Source organism: Urocitellus parryii, chromosome 16 (genome assembly GCF_045843805.1).
Source record: "Urocitellus parryii isolate mUroPar1 chromosome 16, mUroPar1.hap1, whole genome shotgun sequence".
NCBI classification, from domain to species: Eukaryota; Metazoa; Chordata; class Mammalia; order Rodentia; family Sciuridae; genus Urocitellus; species Urocitellus parryii.
In genome coordinates, this window is record NC_135546.1 from 2,761,915 (window position 1) to 2,783,747 (window position 21,833).

General features: G+C 56.2%; 1 protein-coding gene across 6 annotated transcripts in view; it reads right to left on the minus strand.

Annotated features, from left to right (window-relative positions):
* Nucleotides 1-21,833, minus strand: part of Foxp1 (forkhead box P1) — a 518,767-nt gene that overhangs the window by 107,064 nt on the left and 389,870 nt on the right. The window lies entirely within an intron of this gene.

Here is a 21,833-nt window from a genome sequence, read left to right on the forward strand (position 1 = left end):
GGACACACCGCAATGGCATCACTCTGCCATGAACTGTGGGGGGTGGGGTGGGGGGAGAGGAGCAGGTTTGATGAGCACCACCCTCATGTCCCCCAGCGAGTCCAGGGTCTCTGTCTCTGCAGTGTCTCCAGCTGGTCGGGAGACCAAGGCCGCAGCCCAGTCCACAGCCGCCGTCTCCAGCATCCCCAGGTCCATCAGGGACAGGCAGAGCTGAAACCCCGTTCCGTCTGGCCGCATCTTTTGCAGGAACGCCTCCCCTCCCTTCCGAATCTCAAGCAACACTGAACACGACCCCGGGCTGCCAACTTCTGCCCCAGAGCAAAGTCGAAAACCACTTGATATAAAATTAAAAGCTATTTTCCGGATCCATCTCTTGCTCCCCACTTTTCAGCTGTAACACATTCGGCCTGAATTACAGGCTACCTCTCTGCCCGGCACTGGGGCATGGAATCGATCTCGGCACGGCCACGGAGAATAAACATTACAGGAAAATAATGACTCGGGAAGCACCGGGCACCTACCCTAACACAGGCTGCACGTGTGTGCACAGACGGAAATGCACGCTGTTTACCCTGAAGGCCCCATAAGAAAAAAGCAGTCACCTTTACAGTAAAACGCAAGTCACTACTCAACGTGCAGGAGTCTCCCGTCGGCGGCACAGGGCTGGGGCTGAATGCCAACAGGGCTCTGAGCACCCTGGATTTCTTTGGGAGTCTCTAGGCCATTCAAGCTCTCGGCTTTCCTCACAGAGCCGAGCTGGGGGGGGGCCTGGCGACCACCAGATCCAGGCAGGGAAGGGGCTGAAGGGCCACTGTTCTTTGTGGGATGGTCAGAGAAGAGTCTGTGTGGCACCGTGTTTCATCGCACACTACAGACGGGCTTCCCGAGATGAGAGCCAATGTCAATTCATCCAACAAAAGACACAATGCAGGTTTTGTCCCGCAGAGGGTTGTGCAATGTATTGACGTTAATGTAAACAGCTGGCGCTGCACCAGGGAGGGTCCGGCCATTTCCAGGATGCAGCCAATAAGGGCACACGTTCCCTGCCAGCGTGTCAGAGTGGCCACAGAAGTCATTCACACTTCCTGTTGAGCAAGGCCAGCAGCTATTGACAAAAGCTGGAGAGTCTCTCTCTGAGACTTCTGTGGTTTAGCACTTTGTCAAAACAGGATACTATTTAAATTAAAAATTTACTGATTCAAGTTCAAAAAAACCCTGTTTGCTGTTTTTATAACCAAATTCGTGGGTGGGGAAACTCTGACCTATCTTTCTTTCTTTCTTTCCTGTAGGGCACCTTCTATGGGTCTGAGAAGATGCTATATTTAGAGGCCAGGGTTGAGAAGGAAGGATCCAGGCAAGATGACTGTCACTTTCTATGAATTACTATACACGCGAAATCGTGGGCTCCTCGTGTTATGCAAAGGGACTCGTGTGAAACAAATAAAAACACCTGTTTGTGTGCGGAATGCCTCACAGGGGCTTGGTGGGGAGGGAAGGGGAAGGACACCTCCCACGTCGTCTCACTGAGCATGAGGAGCGCGCCAAGCCAGGACCGCAAAGCCTCCCCGGAGGGAGCTGTCCAACCAGAGTCCTCCCGCAGAGAACGGAGGGCGGGCAGGCCTGGTCAGGAGGCCTGGAAAGGCAACCTGAGCTCTTCAGGCCCAAAGCTGCCCGCCTGCTGTCCCGTCCACCTGCAAGACTCTTCCCCAGACACCCAAATGAGCCAGTATCTCACGCAAGCCAGGTCTCCACCCAAAGGTCACTTCCTTAAGAGGCCAGTTGATCTCACGTGGGCCTGTCCTCCCTACGATGTCCCTACGATGACCTGCATTGTGCGCTGAGGACGTTCGTCAACGTAGCACGCAGCGGGATAGAGCTTTTGGCTTTGATCTTGAGCATAGTAACCTCTACGACACGGTCAGGGGCCTGGCCGCTTGGCCCGCTGCTGACCCTGTAGGCTGGAGCCCCAGGGCTGCCAGTCTCTGTCCTCCAACAGACCAGCCTGCCCAGAGATCCTGGCTGCTCCTCTGAGCCTCGCCAGCCCACCTGGCTGCTCAGGTGGCACCTAGAGAATCACCCCACAGTGTCACAGGTAAACGCCTAGGGCCATTAGACGTAAACGGTGACCACTTATTTTGCATTAGAACCACTTTATCTAGTGGAGGCTCAGGGCTTACAGAACAGGCAACTTCCTGCCACCCAGGGAAGGATTCTGGAAGACCCTGGAAAGAGCCAAGTGGCCCCAGATCCCGACACAGGGTCCCTTCCCTGGGCCTGTCTCTTCCTTATCAGTGACAAGCACACCTTGGGTAGGGCCACAGTGCTCTGGCCGACGGCTGGGACCCAGGGCCCCCCCTGTGCGCAGGCCCAGGCCACAGGTGTGCCTGGAAGCTTCTTTCCGCCCCACACAGCTGAGGGAAGTGGCCCGTCTCAAGCTACCTCGCTGGGCCGCCCATGCGGTGACTCTAAATTGGGCCATGAGAAGGCTAGTATCCTGGTGCCACAGTCTCAGGCAGCCTCCAGAGCGCTCCACCGTGGGCACCCCGCCTCCCACAGTCCCCTCCCACACCCTGGGTCTACTGAACATGACCAGCAACTGGCAGAAGTGAGAGCATTTCATTTTCAAGCCAGGGCTGTGGATCTTTGTCCTCCTTGGCCCTTGGTGGTGGACTCTGTGGGAAGCCAGCTGCCCCACCCTGAGGGCACTGGAGCACCACTGCTGAGGCGTCCACAGGAAGAGCTGGGCCTCCAGCCGGCAGCCACACAGCGAGCCGTCTTGGGGTAGACCCCGTGGCTCCCACCTGGCAGTTCACGAGAGACCCTGAGCCGGGACCACCCAGCTGAGCCAAGCCTCAACCTCCGACCCACAGAAGACGAGAAATAACACGCTGAGATGGAGGGTCACTAACCTGCCGTCTGCGCCTCACCACCTGGCCCGGTCCGCAACTCCCTCCCGGAACCCATGCCCTGCTCCTCCCTGCCACACGGAGGCTGAGCTCCCAGGGGAAGGGGGGCCGCCAGCCAAGGACCTCGACCTGCAGCCAGGGTGCAAAGTTACGGAGACCCAAGGATCTCTCCAGCCGGGGCCCTTGCTGCCTGGTACAGGGTACGGGGCTTTGGAGACTCTGAGCAGATGTGTTTAAAAAGTCCCTGGCCACTTACGAGAGGGTCCAGCACACACAGGCAGAAAAGCAAATAACCAGGGGAACGGCAAAAAACGGGAAAAAACAAACAAAAAAAGAAACCAAGTGAACAGGAGTCGGTCTGGTCCTCGGCCCCAGGGAGCCACGGTGCTGCTCAGGCCAGACCTTTGTTGCTGGTGTCACCTGAGCGTCCATCTTTCTTTCTCTTTCTTTCCCTCCTTTTCAGGAGCAGCTAGAGATGGAGATTCCTAACTGGGAAATCCCGATTCTTTGGCCTTTGCCGCCGACTCTCAGAAACATCTCACCTGCGCGTGGGAGCAGAAGGCCTTCTAGCCCGTGGCCACCGCTTGTGGTCTCTACCAGTGCAGAGATTCCTCAGCCCTGCTCTGGTCATAAGAGAGACCTCGAAATCCCTCTGTCCAGGGAATCTCACTTCCTCGGGTCTTTCCGATTTTCTCCGAGGACTCCGTGGTTTTCACTGTTCACAAAGCGTCCTGTTCTCTGGGTGGCTGTTTGAGAGCATCTGCCCCTTTTTCCATAAGTGCGGTACACACTGTGACAATGCGTAAGTGAACGAATGGACAGGCTGCAGGTGTGCAGGGAGCCACCCTGGAGGGGGACGGCGCTGGGGATGAGGAGTGACAAGTCCCCCCAGACCAGCCGGGCAGCAAGAGAGACGGCCTGGAGAAAAGACCGTCCACACCCCACGAGCCCCTTCCCCACACAGACCCAGGAAAGTGGGACTAAGGACCGCTTGTGCATATGTCACCACCCAGGCAACGAGAAAACCACGTCCCACCCCCGCCTTAAAGAAGGGGCTGCAGGGGGTTGAATGGGGGAGGAAATCCACTGTCCATGCTCTTAGGGCCCCTAACTGCACCCTCCTGAAGAGGGACACCCTGAAGGGGACCATCAGGTGTGCTCAACGCACCTTCCTTGGGCACAGGGTCTTACACTCATGTGGCCTATGAGAAGGTTCCAGAGGCGCTGGCACAGCTGTGGCCATTCTGAAGGCCATCTGCTGTGACGGGGTGGACATGGCCGCTCCCTGCCCACCTCCTGCCACTGAAAAGCATCTGTGTCATACAGAACCCACTGCTTCTTGTGCAGGGTGAGGACCTCACCGTGGTCACCAGTGACCAACGCCGTGACAAGGTGAGGCCAACAGCTGTCGGAGCCGGGATGCTCCGAGCACATGAGCCACATTCCGTGCGCCCACAACGGTGCATGTTTTGAAGCTGGTCCTCCTGGCAAAGCCTGCAGCGGTAATTCTACTCCCCAGGATATGAGGAGCGAGCTCCCTCGGGTGAGGCCACATAGCTGGTGAGAGATGGCACTGAATCTGGACAGACCCAGTCCCAGACACCTGCCCCTGACTGCTAAACACGAAGGGGGATTCCAAACTCTCCCCAACCCAGACTCCACCGCGGGCAGAGTGCCGTGTCCTTTGGCCACTATCAATCTACATGGAAGCATGGGTCAGTTATGAACCCATGGAACCGTGGCCAATCAGACCACTGTTAGTAAAGGGCAGCAAGCCCTCGCTCCTGCAGGGAGCACCTGGTGGGAGGGCACCAAAGCCAGTAGGAAGCGAGGTGCCCGTCTGCCCTGGGGAGATGGCCAGCATGGGACCCTGTGAGGCCCAGAGTCACAGGAGCTGTGGGAACTGAAGGCCACGGTTCTCTCCCTCGGGGTGGGAGAGGGAGGAGCTGGCCTACGGGACCCAAGAAAACCTCAGGTGGAAGGAAATTTCCAGAGGAAATGATTTCAGCTTTTTTGGTGAGAAAGGTATTTTTCAAAATTCTCTTTTGAAGTTCTTATTTCCACCTTAAGTCTGCACAAATAAAAATAATTGTCAGCTTTCAAAGGGTCTTGTGGTTCACCACGAGGGAGGGAGGGCGGGCGCTGGCTTACGTTCCCTCCAACTTTCAAGTCTGGGAAGGTTTTCTTATCTGGAAAGAAAACATAAGCTTCCGGGAGAAGATGAAGGCCGGGGATGTTCCCAAAGTGTTGGGCTGCACTGAGAGCAAGATGCCCAAGGAAGGGCAGAGGGGACGCACTGGGCTCAGACGGACACACTCTGGGGATGGACGAAGGTCTTATGGCAAACGAAGTCACTCTAGAGCGGGGGGTCAGAGGTGGGGCCAGGCCCTGGGTCAATCCCTAGCACTACTTTAATAAGAAAGCTCGGCCGTGGCACGTGCCTGCAGTCCCAGCAGCTCGGGAGGCTGAGGCAGGAGCATGGCCAGTTCAGGGCCACCTCAGCAACTCAGGGAGACCCTGTCTCTAAATAAAATACAAAATGGGGCTGGGATGTGGCCCAGTGGTCAGGTATCCATGAGTTCAATCCCTGGTACCAAAAAAGAAAGAAAGAGAGAAAGACAAAAAGACAGAAAGACACTACTATTTATCCCTTTACCCTTTCTTCCTTTCTTTCTTTCGAGACTGGACCTCAGTGTGTACAGCATGGGCTCCTGGGCCCGTCCAAGAGCCTATTTTTTGATGTTTCATCAGGTGGGTAAAGTGTCTCCAAAGGCCGAGGAACACTAAGACTCGTGGTGTGCAAGAGGACTTCCTATGAGGATGGACATGTACTGAATCTGTGCTGGCCAAAATGGTAGCCACTAGCCACCCGTGGCCACTTAGAGTCTGTCAAAATGTAGGCTCCAGCTCTCTCTCGGGTGGGCCTTTTAAGTGCCCGTGTGGGCGTTCCCTACGTCACCTGTATCCCAACGGGATCATGGCACTGAGTATTAAGTGTGTTCTGCTGGGTCTCAGCTCTGACTGGGGACCGGGGGGCACTCAGCTCTTGCCCCAGGACTGACGCGGGTGCAGCCCCGGCGGGCACGGAAACCCGCTGCTCTCCTGGGAGAGGGAATGGATGGACGGGTCTCCAGCCCTGGGCTCCTCCCACATTCATGTCCAGGCCCAAGCCCTCGGAGTCATTAGGACAACGGTGACTTTCACACTGGTGTCCAGGGTCAACGGAGGCCCCGAGCACCTGCGCAGGCCTCTTCCACCAAGCTGCACCCCAAGTCCACACGCCGAACTCAATAGCAAGTGGCCCCGACCGTGAGGATGGAGATGGAGTATCACCAAGCTCACGAGAGGGCTTGCTCTCGCTGCTGCAGCTGCTGGTGACGATCCATGACCTCAGGAGACGGCCTTGCTGTTGCCCTGGTGGCCTGGTCTCTGAGTCCCCCCAGCTGGGCCGGGCCTGGCCAGCCCTGAGGTCAGCAGCCCGCTCTCTTGCTTTGCCTCCTACCTTTCTCCCTAAGTCCCCTGTGTTTCCAGACTGCTCAAGCTCCGCTGGCCACAGGGATCTTAAAGACAGAACCCAGCCTTCTCAGCCAGGGGTCAACACACGTCCTCCTCCGAGGCCATCACTCAACTGGGCCGAGATCAGGTGCAGACATCACCCCAGCAAGCATGGCTGGACTCCGCCGAGACCTGACTGCAGGTCTGCAAACCAGAATTTCTTGTGACTTCCTCAAAATGATTTTTGTCCCCAAGCATTAAAAAAGGAAAAAAAAAAAGCAACGATTTTCTTGGCTTGTCAAAAATGAGCCCCACGATGTGGCCAGAGGCCTGTCTGCTAACCTCCATGTTGAGCCTCCACCCTGAGCACGACAGTCGGGGGACTCGCCTCCCTCGTGCGCAGCTCTGTGGCCACCGGGGCCACCGGGGACAGTGCCGTCTGCAGAGACCCTGCATCCCCCTAGCACCTTCTGAGCAGACCACGGAGCCCTGGCCGGTCCTTCCCAGAACCCATTCTGTGCAGACTCCTTCCGTCCAGATCCTGATCTACATAAGGGTTTCTGCATAAGGGCTCAACTACGCCTTTGATCTGCAGTTACGTCGTTTTTCAACTAAGTGGTGACCTGTCACACCTGAGCCGACACTGTCTCGGGCAAAGTGGGAGGTTCCTGCCACAGGCTTCTCTAAGGCCAGGGTCCTCCACAGCGCTGTGCAGGACATGCGGGCTGCATTTCCCTCTCATCTCTACACATTTTCAGAAGTACTGTCCCCCATATTTTCTTTGAAACGTCTGGCCTGCTGTTCATCAGTCCTATATATGTGTAAAATCTCTCTTTTTAGAACTCCAATTGGTAAATTAGGTTCAGAAGGAGGAGAAGAAACGTCTAACTTCTCGCTGTTAGGCACGGTGGGCCTGCGTGGTTTGCTGTCAGCAATGCTCTAAGAACCCATGAACACCTGTGAATCAAAACGGCTTCTGTCTCAGAAAAGGTCTTCAGGTGCTAACGTGGCAGGGGACACAGGCCAAGAGGCAAGAGGCCCTGCCTTTCCGGGTCCATGTCGGTAGCCTTTTATTTCTGTATTTTGCAGAAGAGCAGAACTGGTGTTGGTTTATAAAACACTGGCAGAAGACAGGTGCTGGGTAAACACTCAGGTTCCCCAACGAGCTGCCCGCAGCCAGGTGTGACGGGAATGTGGCCAATCCCAACATTCACCTGAAAGACATCCACAGGACCTGGGTGGGACTGAAGCAGTGACCTGGTCAGAGTCACGGTACTTCCCAGGTGGGCTGGTCTGGGACCACGTGGACACAGGCACATGCGTAAAGAGGGGGCCCAGAGGCCCCTGAACGCAGGGAGGCGCCAGAGCTGCCCCTGCAGAGAACGGCAGTCGCAGACAGACCAGAGTGACACCCAGTCACCCGCCCGTGCCACGCCCTGGGCCAACTGGCCCGAGTTCCCCACGCTCTTCTGAGGACCCAGATGCTTCACGTTTTGGGGAACCAAAATGTCAGCGAGTTCGCTTCCACCCCAGGGGGCTAGGGGGCCAAGAACGCAGCAGACCCTGCGGCTTTAAGTCAGAAAGGAACTTGGCTGCCAGCGGGGCCCGCGGTCCTCGACCCGGGGGTCCCTAAGGAGCACTCGGGAAGGGACCCAAGTCTGCGATGCTGGGGCCCATCTCAGGAGTCTCCTTCACTGGACGGAGTTCAGTGGGATTTTAAGAGCTTGGAGCCCCGGATCTCGATGACACAGTCACCTTCAAGCCAATGCGCTTCCCAGGGCTCAGGGCCACTGACAAGTCATGGGTAGACACGAAACTGACAGAGGTCAGGCGCTTTGCTGACATCAGACACGCGGGATCAACATGCCAACGACACAGGGAAGTCGCCCAGGTGACAGGGGATCCTGTGGGGGGCTGCAGCCACACCACGGCCTCACGGCAAGGCAGAGCCCGCTACCTCTGAGACGCGGCCGGCTCCAACTAGGAGCACCTGGTCCTGGCAGACGGCGGCAGAACATCCCAATGCAATAAAACCAGGAATGTCGCGAAGAGATTCCAAAAGACGGGAGCAGAGTGTCTTGAAAGGGTGGTACCTTCAAGGTCACTTGGTGCATGGCTTAGTAGATGCCCAGCCACAGAGGCCCTCTCCTGCCTCCAAAGACCTGGAGAATGACCAGACCCCCATGACAGACTTCAGACCAAGACGGAGGGGAAGGAAGAAGAGCTGGGAGCCAAGGGGGACCTCTGCACAAATGAGGAGAACACAGTTCATCCTGAGCCCCTGCCCCAGGGCTGGTGCGTGACTGGGCCAGCCATGCCTGTGACGCACTCCTCGCCAGCACCTCCTTCAGGCGCCTGTCCACCGGGCACCCTGTAGGACCAGACCAAGCCGCCTAAAGCCAGGGTCAGCAGCAGCAACCCGCGGGCCCTCTACCTTTGTTATGCGCTAAGCACCACGTTGGTACTTTCCACATAGTAGGAAGGGGGAAGAGAATGCCAGGACCTGTGGGCACCACAGGAAACTCAGACTTGAGTGTCCACCAGCAGGTCCGTGTTGGGATCCAGCCCTGCTCCTCCACTTAGGCCTCACGTGGACACACAGGTGGCCGCAGCGGGAGGCAGCTGCCGTAGAGACCGCATGGCTGACGAAGCCCACACACCCACTGTGTGGCCCTCCACAGGGAAAGAGCTCCTGGTGCCCTGGGTCAAAGGAAGAAAGGGGCTCTGCTCAGGCCCTTTCTGGGTCCCGTGAGCGGCTCCCCGCAAACACGGCAGGTGGACTCGTTCACACACACCAACTGGACACCGGGACAGCAGCGGGCAAGGTCAGCCTCATTACCCGGCCACCGTGACGGTGCTGTTCAGCGCCATCCATCAGCAGGGCCTCGCAGGGCTTGCAGGGGCTCATTATAAAAGACAGCACGCGTCCCTGACGCGATCCAGGGCCGGGACAGGACTCTGACGTAACATGATAAAGGGGACTTCTCCGTCCAGCTCCGCATGGCACCAGCTGGAGAATTCCCAAGCAATCTAATTTCTAGGGTGCCGCCTCGACTGTCGGAGAGCACCCCACCCCAGCACCCAGCATCCGCCGAGAGAACTTTCATCTTTCCTGGAAACGCCTGTTACCGTGTGTCGCCCTGGAAAATACAAATTCGAAACTATATTTTTTTTTCCCCAGCGAGACAGAATAATCCAGGATGTAGATTTTCCAATTAGACTCTTTTTCAACATCTGTTGGTAGACTGCATTTAACATCGGTTATTTGAGCAGAGCACAATTTGATTAGACTGTCTGACACCAAGCCAAAGTCTGCAAAATAATAGCTCAATTAAATTCTGTTTTGCTTTCATTTGTCTTAGATTTCCCCGAGTGTGATACTGTAGCAAATAATCAGGCACCCCAATTCCTTTCAAAACGAGAGGGTCAGGCAGAGTTCCCATCCTCCCTCTGAGCACACCTCACCATCTATTCCGTCTTCACTGAGCTCGGTGAGCTTGACCCTGACGCCAATGTGTTTCTGTACTTTTCCTTCAGTGGCCTTTGATTTTCTATATGTGTGAACTAAAGTCGGATGCCACTCATACTGTCCCTTAAACAGACCGGCTCTGTGCAAGGCAGGGAGGGGGTCGGGCAGCCTGGCTGCCCGTGGGGCTCTCGTACTCACATACCTAGCAGGATTCATTTCGCTGACTTGATTAAGGATTCAGGCAGGACTGGCATCAGATTCTTCTAGAGCTGTGTCGTGGTCCGGAGAGGCTCCTAGAGGCTCATGAGCCTGAGCCCGGCCTCCGGTCTGCAGCCAGCCAGTGTCAACTGTCCTTGGGGCCTACGTCCCCCCCTCCCTGGCTCTTTCAGGAAGTCCCTTCTGTGGCCGTTCTGTGTGTGCCGGGTACGGTGCACATCACCCCAGCTTCATAACATAATCTGGAGATCGGGAGCAGTGGCCACGCCTGTCATCCCAGTGGCTTGGGAGGCTGAAGCAGGAGGATCTCGAGTTCAAAGCCAGCCTCAGCAATGGCGAGGCCCTAAACAACTCAGTGAGACCCTGTCTCTAAATAAAATACAGGATAGGGCTAGGGAGGTGGCTCAGTGGTCAAGGGTCCCTGAGCTCAATCCCTGGTACCCCATACCCCCCAAAAATATATATATATAATGTGGAGTCCAAGAAGGAGTGGTCTCCCCTCTAAAGTACTATTTATACGATTATGAAAAGAGCTATCTTTTCTGGGAATTTGCTATGTCTTAAGACCTGTGTGAACACTTTCCACATGCTAATCATCTTCTCTTCACAGCGGCCTTCGGATCGGTGAGTAACCAGCCACCCTCTCCAGATGAGCCGATGGAAGCACAGAGAGGCTTCCTCACTTCCTCAAGGTCACCTGGGAGTAAGAGTGCTCACCAGGACTGAAGAGGACCTGCTATCACTGCAAAGTGAGGCTGCCTCTTCCCCCTGGGACATTCCGACACACAAATCTCCCACAGCACCAGCCACCCTGCTGCACTTGCATGTGGGCCCGCACGGTGGCTTTAAAGGACAAGTCACACCTGAGACCTGATCAGGAATGAGGTGGCCTTGGGTAAGAGTGTGACTGCTCAGTCTCACAGGAGGACAGCGGGGAGAGCTACCACAGACTCGGGCCTCCTCCAACAGAGAGTGACCGGGTGCCCCTGCACTGGGACAGGTGCTCCGCACGGTGGCACCAAGGAGCCCAGGCCAGCCTGGCCAGGGCTAGGTGTGTGGCGTGCCCACTCCTCCCGGCCTCTCCAGGCGGGGCCAGTTCACCCGGCACCAGAGACGCAGCACCAGGACCTCTGCTCTGCGAGGCTCACGCTCATGGGCTTTGTTTCTAGAACAAACAAGGACCCTCTAGGCCACCACCGGAGAGGAGCCCAGACAGCGTCACTGCGTCCTGCCAAAGCACCTGGCGGGTCTGAGAAGGGCTTCTTCCTGGGCACAAGGGTTCCCCATGCAGGCTCCCAGAGAGGAGGCCACGGCCTGCCCACTACCCACAGCGGCCCTGGCACAGGAAGAGCGGGGCCGCGGGGCAGAGGACGGGCAGGGGGAGTCCCTCCCTAAGGAAGACGGGCACAGGTGCCCCCTGGAAGGAACGTCAAGCAGGAGTTAATGGCCAGGGTCTCCCGGACTATGGCAGCCACAGCACGGCCCGGTCGCCATCTGGGTTCCTGGGGGTCTGGGGCGGACGGTGCAGATCCCACCCCCTTACGCAGGAATGACAACGCCGAGTCCCTGCTGCCTCCCCAGGACGGCGGCTACGGAACCTTCTTGTCACCTTATCTAATACCAGGCTGGAGGCCAGATGGAGGCTGGACAGGACGCAGTTAGGAGGAACGGACAGTCGGGTACCTCAGACCTGTGTGCTAGGAGGTGGGGGCAAGGGCCTCCAGGACAGTAGGGACTGGGGGGCGGGGGCCTGGCAGGTCTCCACGAGGGGCCATCCAGGACACAGGGCAGCACAGGTGACCCAGACAGGACGGGGTGGGAGTCACCAGAGGAAGGGGGCCGGCCCCACAGCAGGTCAGTGATGGTGAGGGAACTCAGTGGGCAGAGAGGACTCCGGGCCCGTGGCCAGGGAGGCCTGGAATGACCGCTGTGGGAGAAATGTGGCCACTGATGAGCTGGTGTGCGGAGACGGAGCCAGGCACGGGCAGTGAGGAGGACCCGGACAGGCTCGGGGACGGGGCTTGCAGGTGGCAATGAGCACAGATAGGAGGGGCCTGGGCTCCCAGGGGGGACCTGGGAGGTGGAAAGAGATGGCGGGGCACAGGGACTAGGAAGGAGTCCTGGGCTGCCATCCCTGGAGCCTTCCGTCAGCCCAGCACCTGGGGTGGAGGCCAGGAGGAGGCCAGCAGGAGGGAGGCCCAGCCACTGAGCCGAGGGAGCAGCTCAGGAAGCCGCGGGCCGGGCGCAGTCGGCGGCAGAGTGCCTGCCCGGCACGTGAAGGCCGTGGGCTCCGTCCCCGGGACATCGGGAGGACGGCCAGGAGGTAAGTCGGACCTGGGAGGCTGGGAGAGAGGGGGCTGGTTCCAACTGACCGGCAGCCGGAGGAGGGGCCAGGGCAGCGGCTGCGGGGAAGGGGCAGCGAGGTTCTGAAGGATCCCTTCACACCCACATCCCCCTCGAGCACGGGAAACGCTGGCCTCCGTCGGCCTGGGTGTCCACCAGAGCCACCTGCTGGGACGTAACCAAGAGGGACAATGGGCAGCTCCTGGCCAACCGTGTCCTGGCAGCAGCAGACTCTGGTCCTGGAGTAGTTAAAAGTCTGTTCCCTTCGGTGGAAGGGACACCGTGAGTCGAGGGCAGCCACCAGAGACCCTTCAGAAACCACGAGGGGGCCGCCTCGTCACTCACTGGGTCTGTCCCAACAGCGAGGTGGCCCCGTCCACCCCAAGTTCAACAGGGCTGCATTCTCTTGAAAGCCGAGAGCGAGTAGATATGACAGGCATCTGCTGTATGACAATTATTCCCCACCAGAATCAGGCTGGAGGGGCCGATGACTTCATTTAGACAGAATGGCCCAAATCTGTTTCCAATACGCACAGTGCACATAATAAATTTTTACAATATGACAAGCAAAACAAACTTCATAAAAGTTCCCCATCTTCTGTTACACAAGCAAGCTCGGCCCGGCTCTGTTTATAATAGTTGGCTCGTGATGTCACGGCTCGGTAACAAAGGCCTGGCTACACAACACCGTCACCAGGCGTGACACGGGCTCACGGCTACCGCGATCACGTGGACACAAACCCCCCAAACGTACGTCTCCCAAGCTGCTGCTCGGTTTTAACAGCTGCCTGCAGAGCGCTCCGCACAGAGCTGCCTGCAGCCCTGAGTAATGCCCGTCTTTCTTCTCGTTCCCGAGCGTCATTTCCCTTTAGAAAGTACAGACTTCAATGACAAGCACGATTTTGCACAGACGCCCATCAGCGTGTGTCCAGATTAGGAGGTGGTGTGGTGCGGTGGTTAGCAACCGCCCTGAGGCCAGCACGGCCCTGTGCTGTCCCTGTGGGCCGGGGCCGGGCGGTCGCTGGGTGACAGTGCAGGAGATTAAGAGCACAGATCCTTGAGCCAGCCCCTGTGGGCCGGGGTCCAGCTTTGCCAGCTGCATGGCCCCTGCTCATCTGTAAGATGGAAATAAGGACAGACCTCACCCCTCCCAGGGCCCCAGGAAGCACCACTCGGCTTCCAGGTTGGATTCCCTGGCCGCTATCTCCTGGGCTCTCAGGATGGTGAGAATCTGGCTGAGATCAAGCTGGCCGAGCGTGTGCTCTCCTCGGGTCAGGCTGGGGCTGCGGCGAAGGTCACGGTGTCTCCGTGTAGGGGCCCCGTGGACGGGGTCTGCATGAACCCAGGCACGCACTCGTGAATGCCCCGAGCCCCAGGGGCTCCCACGTGGACCTGTGGCCCCAGAGAGACTGGAGTTCCTCCTCTTCACTTCCTGCCAGCGCTGACCCGCCAGCCTGGGCAAAGGGGTGACCACACTGGACATTCCCCAGGCGTCTCTGTGCAAGGACCCATACCCGCCCCAGGATGCCCACTGGCTCCGCCACGAGGTCAGCTGGCTCTCCTGGCCGGAAAGGGTGCCAGGGGAACACGACGGTGCCCACTGTCCCTTCTTCCTGGCCCGGGGAGTTACACCAGGCGCTGTTCCTCTCGGCTCCGGGCAGTTTCCTAACCACTGGACGGGGCCCAGTGCTGTGGGCTAATGAGTTTCAGACTGGAGGACCTCCTGTGCATGTGTCAGGACGGTGCCACAGTTTCAGGAGGTGGGGCGTGACGGGGAGACACTCGCACAGCCAGAGAACAGTAGCCGACCGAGGCCGGCCACCCCACCCGGGGAATGACCTCTGTGCCCCGTCAGGGATCCCGCGGACTCACGGACGGGGGAGTGCACTCTATCACACACTGGGAGACTCATATGGAAAAATGGAAAACACTCCATCACTTGACCTCGGAATGACCCCTGCAACCACAGACGAATATTGTGTACAAAATCCTAAATCAACTTAAGATGTTCCAAAAAAGGAGGGGGAAAGCTTTTAATTTTCGGCATTGCACTCCATGATGACTACTTGGGGTCCTGAGATTTGGCTTAGGAGGCTCACACAGGAAACAGACCCACAGGTCCAGGAGGGGGTGTGTCACCCGGGGAGTGATGACGGAGCGGCCTCCGACGGGCTGGCGGCCTCCGACGGGCTGGCGGCCTCCGACGGGCTGGCAGCCTCCGACGGGCTGGCAGCCTCCGAGCAAGGCGCTCATGGAGGACCACACTCCCCTCACACTGAGGAACAATGGCAGGTCTGGCTCACCCAGGTTGGAAAGTCACCCAAGACGGAATCACCATTTTTTGGTGACATTAACAGGACATGAAAACCAACTCTAAACAACTTAAGGAGACCACAGCTGCCGGTGATTCACCTCCACGGGAGACCCAGCGGCTTCCCTCCTCTCCACAGTAGGGACCTGGCTCGGGCACACCTCCGAGCACTGCCCTCCACCCTGCCCCTTCTGCCCCCCCGTCTCTGAGCACATGCCCCTGGCGGGGGCATCCACCTCAGAACTTCGTCGTGGGACCACCCTCAGCCAGGCCGGGTGGCTCTCCTTGCCCCACCGGGTTCCGCGCTTCCCATCCTCCAACTGTCAGCCACGTCTTTCCAGACGGTGTCAATGGAGTCGATGGCTGGCAGTTCCGATGCTGCTCGGCACATGGGGACGATAAGGCTTATTGTCAAGTGTTTTCCATGAGGACGGAGGAGAGGCGAGGCCAGGGGACCCCCACAGCGTCTGGGGGTGTTGGCAAGGAACACACCAGAAGCCAACTGAAGGCTGGACACCTCCACAGGCCTTCCCCGAGAACACACCCACACCTCGGGGCTGTGGGTCCTGCTCCCGTCGGCCGTGAGGGCCCTCCTGGAACACCCGTGGGTTAGCTGCACCCTAACTCCCCATGCTTGAGACTTGGTTCCGGGCACAGAGGCTTCCCGACGGCGCTGCTGCCCTCAGGTACCAGGGGGTCCCCCGAAGGCATGGTTGTCAGGGCGCCCCATACCTATGGTCCTGCTGTTGCTATTCCTGGCTTAACCCAGGTTGGAGGGAGCCAGCTGTGACCCACGCTGTGGCGACACCAGGAGCCACCACAAGTGACTCTCCACCACGGTGCCCCGCAACCCCGCGCGGCTGCCACTGCCCCATCCGCACCTCCACAAAACACGGCTCCCATTTTCTCCTTTTCTTTTTTCCCCGTTCCCGAAGCACAAGTGGACGACCAGCAAGGGTCCGACGGTGTTATTCCTAATTACCTTTTTTTCCCTCTTGATCCTGTGGCTCTCATAATTAGTTACCTGGGGCTGCAATCCAATTTCAAGTGATGACAAGGAGGTGATCCATGAAAAAGTAATAAGTTAAATCCAATTTCAGCCTTCCTCTAATTAAATGCACACGGGACTAATGACTCCAGCCCCAGCGTTCAGTGATAATGGTAATTAGCGAGGTGGGAGCCGCTCCTCCTCCAACACTGGAGGTGTAAACCACAAGGTAAGATGGTAGGAGCTCTCTTAATTACAGGTGGCATTTTGTCAGCAATTTACACGTTTTTGACCAGTCAAGTATGTTTTCTCCCCCGTCCCTCCCCACCCCCGAGCCCAACAGTCACGGCAACATGGTCATCCGTGTCCCAACACACGGGCGCTCAAGGGGCAAGGCAGCCCGCGAAGGAGGCGTCACTGTGGGCTGCTGCTTCCTGCTCTCAGGACACTGCCCAGCACACAGACACCCTCTCACACACACCTGGCTGCCACCTGAGTCTCTTCATGGAAATCTGGGCCTCTTCAGTGGGGTGGGGTCTCGCTGCCGTGGCTTTGATGGTAATATGGAAAACGGGACCCTCGGGAGGTGTTGTGCAAACACATGTAGAGGTGAGGCAATACCTGCCTTCCTGGCCACCCAGGCCCTATCTGTGGGCCCACAGAGCCTGGCTTCCCATCCTGTGCTGGGACTGTCCGAGTGTGCCCTGGCCAGTCCCTGGGCCTAAGTGTCCGCTGGCCTCCTCCATGAGGTTGAGGCTAGAGTCCGCTCTGTGATGGCTACTGGGCTGACCCATGGGAGCTCCGCATCAGCGTTCCACAGCTACTGCTTTTTGCATGAGGACAGACAGCCCTGACCGCATGCAAAACATCAGCATCCCACTTGAAAAACCTCACCAACATGAGAGTCAGGTGGCCATCTGATCAAACGTCCAAACGGGGACCCTTCCGAGTGTGGGGATGAGCCATGCTCTCCTGGGCACACTGGGACACAGGGCGGTCCCCCGACAGCTGGGAGTCGTGATATCAAAATGGTCTAACTGATTTCATCACAATTGATATCAGAATTTTGGAAGCAAGGACAAAACACCCCTTGTAGGAAAAATAGCTCTTCAATCAGGACTCGGAAGCTGGGCTCCACAACAGACTCCTCGAGGCTGAGGACGCGCTGACAACGGAATGGAAACCGCAGACGCGGACCGTGTTCTGGAAGGCCAGGTTTCCTACCATTTTAACCGTGTGTCCGTCTAGAAGCCTTGATGACACTTTGAAGGCCTTATTTCTGCCTCACTGTTCCCTATCAAGGCTTATTTGAATGGTTTTGGGATTCTCCAGAGTCCTGGGGCAACAATGACATCTTTTTAAAAAAGGACCCCAAACTTCAGCTCCTCACGTCAACTTTTAAAAATGCCCGGGACGCTGACTGTGGACGTTAGCTCTAGACATTAAAAACATTTGCCTTGCCTCCGTCTCCTGCAGGACCCACCTGGCCCATCAAGAGCAGCGGGGTGTGTTTTAAGGGTCAGTATTTCAAAAACCGTCGCGTTTCACTATCTGCCGTATAAAACTGTAGTCTCCTTTAAGGGCTTCCTCTTAGCCATTTACTCCTCGGTGACTAACGGGGAAATGGCACGAGGTAGCAAGATCACAAGTGGCATTAACGCAATGCAAAAATGCTGCCCAAAGCACGTTTTATATGACTGCAAATAGAAATGCTACCAAACTCCTGCGGCCACCGTTAAACTCCCAGCCTCCCAGGGCAGGAGGCCGGCCTGGCGGGGGAGATGGCTCCCCAACCAGGAGGCCAGGCGCAGGAGCTAACCCTGGAAGGAAGTGGGCAGGCAGGAGGGAAGAGCAGAGGGCGGCCGCACACCCCGCCTCCTGAGAGGCCGGGCCACAGTTCCCAGGTCCACCTCCTCCTAAACTCCAGGTGCCAGAACACACATGTACTTTTACTTTCTTAGGAGAAAATGTGTCATTTGGTTTCCTTCCAGTTTACGTACTCTTGCCAGCAACTAAAAACGCTTAAAGAACCAAAAAGAATTACTACCCAGAAACGGTGGTCAAAGTTCCAAACTTTGATCAATAAAACTGCTCATCTACTCACAAATTAATCTGCAGCCAGTAAAGTCACACATTTTCCAGGTTATGAGAACACCTGCACCGTGAAGCATTTATTTCACTCGTTCAAGCCATCTTCAGAAGTATATAAATATTTATAAAAGAGAACCTACTATTTTTACCCACCTATGATTTCCCCCCTAGCAAAACCTTGTGAATCCTTTCCCAGATCCGAAGCCTGCTGAAGGCAAGGTCTGCATCCTGGGTAGTTTCGTCTTCTCTTAGCACCGGTACCATGACCAGGGCACTGCGGCTGTTCTGAAATGTCTAACAGGTTTAACTTCATTAACTCAGGCCATTCTGATTCTGAATTGATGACGGGGGCCAATTTTCAATTTTCAATTTGGATCATTTGTTAAAAAATAAAAAATTATTTTTTATTTTTGCAAAGTAAATTAACAGGTGAAGTCATAGGCAATGGAGGTCACTAATTAGAGTAGGTCTCAGGAAGCTCTCTCCCCACCCCACAGTCATGCCCTCTTCATTAACAAACCACGCTGTCACCCAAGATTGGGACCAGCTCAGATCTGGTGGAGAAGGCCATGCCAAGAACCGGGTCTGTCCCCACCACCCCTCCTCCCCTGGCAACCAGGCCACGGTGACGGTGTTCGCCTGCGGGAGCTGAGGATCTCTGTCGAGTAACCACTTATAGCTTCCCTAACTTTCTCTCTTCTTTTGTTTGTATCATCAGCCTGTGAAACCAGAGAGCCTGCCAAACTGCACAGGGAAGTGTGAGCTGTGCTTAAAATACGAGCAGCAGTGTATGGGGGGATTTAAGTTCCTTCTTTCTCTTTCTCCTCTCCAAGCTATCAGCAGATCAAATCCTTTTCCCCTGTCAAGCCTTCCTCCAGGCACAAGATCTGAAATTTGCTAAAATAGGTCTCTCGGCACAGCTATAAAGGGTCTGGAGATCAGAGATGAACACTGCTCAGATGCCGGCTGAAATGCCCCGGCAAGGACGTGGCAGGTGGGAGAGATTTAAATGCCACGGTTCCTCCTCCAGTGAGTCGCCAGTCCACCTACGTATCTGCATAAAGAGAGCACAGGCCCTGTGGCCGAGGCGAGCGATTTTTATGGAAGCGATGTTTATGGAAGGCTGGCCAAGAAACAAGCCTCTCTAAATGTTGGGATGCCCCTACCAGTGAGCTGAGGAGATGTCTAGCAGTAGTCCAGGGGACACACACACACACACACACACACCGGTGACCCCACCCTCCCTCCTGCCCCTGCCCATTCTTAAAGTGGATCTGAGTTCTCTGCGGGTCCACTCCACCACTTCGGGGTTCAGGAAGGACTGCAGATGACCTTCTCTAGTAAGACCAGCATTCAAGGCCTCCCCTCTTGCTGGCTGTACACGACTGGGCCCTTGCAGCCGGTGACAGGGTTGGACGCTGGCCTTGCTGAGGACCCTGCAGCTCTCCGCCCCACACTCTGCTCTGTGGATGGCAAGCAGCAGCCCCCTCCCCCCGGAGGAAATCCCCCCAAACGGACTTCACATATTTCGCCCCTAGAGGAACTTCATCCGTCTTGGAAAAGAAGTTACCTTAAAATGCCATATGTTTTTAAAAAGCAAGTCAGAGGGAATATAATTCTAGTATAAAAAAAATCAGAAATGCTCTCTGATACGGGGAGTGATATGATCAGCCAGACTGTGTGTTTCTCTTCAATCTCTAAGCGGAGCTCTCCAACGTGGAAGACGTTCCCCCCAATAGTATATTGTCATTTTCCCAATGCACCTGAGGTCTGCTAAACTCCACAGGACTCGTGGTATTTCTAAGGCCAGGAGAGCTCCCAAGAGGAAGGCAAAAGAATGGACGGTCATTTGAATCACTGAGTGACAGGCTGGGCCGGCTCCGTGTATACATTAATAAATTAGAATTTTAATTGCGCCTCTGTCTGCAGGAGATGGCCTGGTGCTTGAATATGTACCAACAATTGGCTATGTTATGGAATCCGCAGCTGCCCTCCACTGCTGACCTCTGAAACACAATTCCCAGTCTGACGACGGAAACTGTTCAGTTTGATCCTTTCAACTTATTTGAATCCTGACAAATAAGCTCACAGCCGAAAGGTCAACACAGTCCTATTTCATCCCCCGGAGCTCTTCTTAAGACATGTGCACAACAAAGCACGTCCCCCAGCACCTGACACGGCCCCACGGCACCGCACCTCATTAAAACGTCCCCTGCACTCCCACGTGCGGGCAGGCTGCGGGCTGCCAAAGGTTCACTAAACAAGGCCTTCAGGAGGCTTCCGCCAACAGAGAAGCTGCGGCCGGACTCCTCCAGGAAGGTGTCCCCTCGCCCTGCACCTTCCTGGAGAGCACAGTTGTCCCAGCGGAAAGAGGACTAGAACCTGCAGCCCCAGGTCGAGTGTTTGGAAATGGACCTCAGCTCATCCTGACCCACTAAAGTTCAACCCAAGCAAGAATTCAGGCGATCTCATGATCCAATGAACCGGCACCAAGGTAAGCCCACCTGCTACCTCTTGTGCGTTGTGTTCCGACACCTCCAGGGTGAGAAACCTCCCATTTGGGGGTCCTTACCCTCAGCTCTGAATGCACTGTCCAACACCTGGTTCCTGCCAGGGCCCTATCCTGAGCATGGACACAAGCATCCCAAGTCAGGTTTCTTTGAAATTTTTGTTATAATTCTCACCTCCAACTCAAAAATCTAGATCAGACTTTGATGAGCTCTCTGCTTCCACTCCATTAACCCCTTGGCCTCAATACACTGAACTGAGAAGTTGCTAAAGTAATTTCTGTGTGTGTGTGCTACTAGGGATAAACCCAGGGGTGCTCTACCACCAAGCTGCACACCTACCCCTAGCCCTTTTTATATTTTTTATTTTGAGACAGGCTCTCACCAAGTTGCCCAGGATAGCCTCAAGCTTACGATCCTCCTGCCGCAGCCTCCCAAAGCAGGCGTACGCCACTGGTGCCTGGTTAAAACAATCATTCTTGTCACCTTTGCATAAAATTGCTTTCCACCTTAAACAGATGATTCAGAAGCCCTCTAAAGACATCCAGAGAGGAGGGTGTGTCCATGCCATTACCAGGCACCACGCCCCGGTGAGGGTGCTGGACACTGCTGACATTTTGGGCCAATAAATAATCTTGCACTCTGTGGGGGTGGGCACCCTGGGCAATGCAGACCATTAAGCAGGAGCCCTGGCCTGTACCGACAAGAGGGGCCTCCAGGAAAAGCCACCTTTTTATACAATGGGACACAAGGCCAACGAGTGGAGAAGGAGGTGGAGGTTTCTGGAAGAACACCTGCAAGGCTGCCCCGTCCTGGGTGTGGATTCCCCGGAAAGAAACTCAGCACATCACACACCTGCACAGCACCTCCGCTGCAGCGCCAGCCAGACGCCCATCCACACCTGAGTGGGCAAAGGCGGGGTGTGTGCGTGTATGGTGTGTTCACACCTGTGCACATGTGCGTGAAAGCACGGAATCCTGTCACAGCAGCTAAACGGATGGAACCAGGCACAGAGACAAATGTTGTTTTTCATTTGTGGAAAGAACAACAAAACAAGTTGAGCTGATAGTGGACGGTGATTACTGGAGCCTGGGGAGGGCTGGGGGTCATAAAAGAAGGGCGCTTGGACTGGGTCAGTATGTGCTCCGTTCTTACATGAATGCACTGAACCCATCAATATGGGCAATCCACGCATGTTAGTAAAACCACTGCTAGATGACCCCCACTGGCCACAGGAGGTCAAAACCATGTCCCTCTGAGTACTACTGTGCTGGACATAAGGGGAAGCACCCCCTTCCTAGTCTAGATGACCACGGCAGGTCTGTGCACTGTCAGCTGGTACTGCCACCCGTGCTCTGTCCTTAGCAGCCCGACACCTGCAAATGCCCACCCTCCCGGCGCGTGGCCAGGGTAGCTCTTCTTGCTACCAAGAACGACCCTTTTGCTCAACTCGACACTTTCCATGAGAGGTCACGCTCTGCTGGCGCACTGAGAGCTCACCGTCCGC